Below are 4411 nucleotides of genomic sequence, written 5' to 3' on the forward strand. Positions count from 1 at the left end.
TTTATGCCTTGGATCGTTCTGTTGCAGGAAGGTGAAGAATTTAGGCTGGAAGATCGATGAAGAGCTCAGAGCTCTTAATAAAGTCTTGTGGTAACTTGTGAGGTAATATTGAGTTCTATACAAAAAAATGTATGCCTGTATTGTAAAGTTCACAAAGAAGCAATGCCTCTATTGGGGTCATTTGTGTGATACTTTTAAGCAAGAATTTGTGGTTTCTGGTCAGGTTGGGCTAAAGAATTAGATGTGATTAATAAGAGACCAATATCTTTGAGGTTATAGCTTCTGGAAATTATTTCTTCAGGGTAAGCACCTGTAAGTTGTGAGCCCAGGGGTGGGGCAAGGTTGCATCTCAAGCAGGCAGTACAACTTGGTAAATAATGTTCAAGAGTCTTCCACAAGATAACGTTTTGAAGGCATCAAAGGGTCATGGAGTTCAACTGTGGTTTGGCACTATGTGTCAGGGTCAAAGTCTCTCTGAAGAGAGACAGAAAGAGGACATTGATAAAGATGCAGCCTTATTTGAAGTGGAGACATCAGGCCTGAAGAGGTCATAAAGATCAGTTGAGACTTGACACATTGAATGACCAGGAGAAACAGCACGCCAGTGCAGCATAACTTGCAGTGAAGATCTCGGGATATAGAAACTGTCAAGACAATGGGGTTGAACATTAAGCAAAACAGCAGTTCTGGAGTGAAGCTGGTCTGAGCTTAGGAGACAAGCTATATGTCATTCATGGAAGACCTGGAGAAATGGGACCACCCAAGAACATTGGAGTCCAGAAAATCATGACTTAGTTCCACATGTCTGACTCAGTTCTTTACACTTTTGGTGTAGGGTTTATTTTGACCTGATTGCAACTGTGCTCTAGTTCTTTGCTTTTAGGATAATAAAGTATATAACTTGCTTTTATTACTTGAAAGAATCCCACAGTTAAGAGATTTTACATTTTTAAAGAGACATTGAATTTTAAAGTACTGAAAATTCAAAGACTATGCTACTTCCAAAAGTTGTACTAAGGTGCTCTTAGTCAGCGTTTATGACAAAAAAAAAAAAAAGTGAGAAACAAACTAACACAATAAGAATGGCCTTATGGGGGGGAGTGGTGACACATTTCCAGGGGTGGGACGGGACCTAAAGAGAGGATTTGAGGACATCAGGAGCATGGCATAAAAGGACTGTGGGTGTCAGCTGTCCTCTGAGTCACATTCCTTTGCAGCTGTCACAACATAAGAAGATTGTTCTAAGATGTAGCCCATGGCAGTTCAGTATCCAAGTGGGTTCCATTGTAATAGGAACAAGGACTGTCTCTGACATGAACTGATTGGCCTGCTCTTTAATTACCTCCCCCTGAGGCGGAAGCAGCATTACCAGGCCACAAAAGAAGACAACGCAGCCACTCCTGATGAGACCTAATTGACTAGGATCAGAAGGAAGGAAAAGAAGACCTCCCCTATCAGTGGACTTGGGGAGGGGCATGCATGCAGAGGGTGGAGGAAGGGAGGGATTGGGACGGGAGGAGGGAGGGAACCACAGGGGGGGGATACAAAGTGAATAAAGTGTAATTAATAAAGAAAAAAAAAGAAAAGAAATTATCTTACCTTAAAAAGAAAAAGAAGAAGATTGTTCTACCATGTTCCCTTCACCATGAAGGAAGACTCACCACAGGCACAAAAGCAACACAGACCAACCGAGCACGTGCTGAAAACTCCAAAATCATATGTCAGGCTAAGTATTCTCTCTTTGTAATGTGACTGTCTCAGGTATTTTGTTGCATCATTAAAAAATCACCAGTATACTTCCTTACTGTGTATCTCTACAGGATTTACGTTTTACATCTAATAATAAACTAACTCCTCCCTACTTTCTAAGTAACCACCACTACACCCTTAGTAGAAATTATTTCCTAGCTCCTACTAGGAAATAATTCACTTCCTTAGTAATTATTTTTCCCTAAACAAATAAACTTGAGTTTTTCTAGTTGTGAATTTCATTGACTAGAAAACATGGTAATGATCCATATGGTTTTATTCTTTTGAGAGACACATCAGTTCTGGAATTTAGCCAATTCTCACTGACATTGTTGCATAAGGTAGACCTGGGCTGTTAATAGGAGCCTTGTTGTCTGTTTGTTCAGAGCTAATGTTGTCTCAAATAATAAATATTTACAATATGAATCTCAATCTCATCCATTCGCTTTTGTCTAGCTCCACCTCATTTTTTTTTACACTGTGGTATAAGATCTCATGAGTAAGCAAGCTACAAACTGCATAGTCTCAGCTTGTATTGGACATTTCGGTTATCCTGTTTGATTCTGGTATGCTCTATGGCAGCTATGGATATTTTTGTGTGTGTGTGTCTGTGTCTTAGCACAAATGGACAGAAATTTCGGTAGGGTATTCATTCGATGAACTGTTCCTTGATGTAACATATTAACTACCTTTCGACTAATATTGAATTGTTTTTCAAAATGAAACTTGTTTCCTCATCATCAAAACATAAGTTCCGCATGTTCCCAAAAAGCAGCCTAGTCGGTCACTTTAATTTTAGCCAAACTGTTGAGTGTAATTCTGCTTATTTTATGAGAGTTTTAATATTTATTTTGATGTGATAATGAGATATCACATGGCGTAACAATTTTTAAAAGATTTAAAGTATTTCAAATTACGTGCACATATATAAGTATGTGCACATGAATGTAGGTGCTTGAGGGAAGCCAGAAAAGAGTGTCATATTCTTTGGACTTGGGGTCACAGGCAGTATAAGTTGCCTATTTTGAGTGATAATATTGAGAATTAAGCTTGGGGCATCCTCAAGAGTAGTAAGCACTTTGTAAGCTGTTTAGCACAAAAGGAACCCAATGCAGTCACTCCTGATGAGACCTGATAGACTAGGATCAGAGGGAAGAGTAGGAGGACCTCCCTTATCAATGGACTGGGAAAGTGGGAGAGGGACACGGGTGGGGAAGAGGTAGGGTGGAATTTGGAGGGGAGGGAGGAGGGAGGTATAGGGGGGGGATACTAAGTGAATAAACTGTTAATTAATAAAAATAAAAATAATTAAAAAGATGAATAAACTGTAATAAGCAAACAAATACATTTTAAAAAGTAAAAAAAAAAATTTAAATGCATTAATCATTTGGGTTTTTCTTTTTATGCAGTGCCTGTTCAATTATTTTGGCAAATTTTAAAGTGTTGATGTTTTTATTTCTTTCTTATTTATCTGGATAATTTTGCACTTTGGATGAGACTTCTTTGATTATGGTTGCAAATATATTCTCCTGTGTGGCATGTCTTTTTATTCTTGACATTGGTTAGCTTTTAACTGAAAAAGTTACTGTTGGTGCTACCATATTTTTTTTGCTGCTATATTATTTTTTCTCTACGTGCAAGATATTATTCTTATTTGGAAAGAGGTACACATCTAAGTTTGGCTTTATAGTCTTCATAAACAATGAATAAGGCTTGCTGGGGAAACAGATTTCCACAATCTCATTATATTCCACAATTTAATTTCAGTTTGTTCCTGTGAAAACAAACACATATGTGACAGTTTATGACGACATTATAAGCATATGCAAATGTCTGTGTGTTTTGTCTTGTTACCTTACCTTAGAAGGACAGTTATGATCTCCTGTGCTAAACCTATGTATTGAATCATTACTTGGTCCTATTTTTCTCTCCTTACTAAAAGGGAGTTACTGAGCCTTTAGAACTGGTTGTGGAAGGAGATTAACTGTTCTAGTATTCACTAGGTACATTTCTGAATGCATCTTGATATTTGCAAGGGGAAATTTTGGCATTGTGCTGGATGGGTTAGCATTCTTTTCCCATGCTATGTGCATTCCTAAGGGAGAAATTAGCTCCTCACAGTTGACATGTAAGTTACAGATTCCCCTGCCCCTTCTAAATCTTATTTACTGTCCCCTTTTGTACAAGTACATGAAGGACATCAGTTGTAAATTTATGAGTTTAGTTTAAAAGAGAAGCAATTCTGTTTTGTGATTAAAATAATAAATAAAAAAATGAAATCCTCACTGACCCACTATGAATTTTTTTATATCATTTACCCCTGATGCTACCTGTGAAAGTAAGCAAACAGCCTAAGAAAAGTGACAGTTATCAAGGGATGTAGCCATTGCAAAGAAGAAAGACAATGTTAACAAAAATTAAGGAAATCACCCCACCACAAACAAAGGTGAACAGATATTTTGAATGAAACTCTTTGGACACTGATGAGATGTGGAATATTTTGGCATATCACACACAGAGGGAGGAATTGGCTGGTGGGAGCTGAGATCAAAGACTTGGATGGAAATTGCTTCATGACTGAGGCACTTTGCAGAATTCACTTTCTTGATAAATGAGAAATACATACCCAGCTACTCACCTGTGACTCTCTTCCTAGTAGAAT

The sequence above is a fragment of the Meriones unguiculatus genome, chromosome 5 (assembly GCF_030254825.1).
Source record: "Meriones unguiculatus strain TT.TT164.6M chromosome 5, Bangor_MerUng_6.1, whole genome shotgun sequence".
Classification (NCBI taxonomy): Eukaryota; Metazoa; Chordata; class Mammalia; order Rodentia; family Muridae; genus Meriones; species Meriones unguiculatus.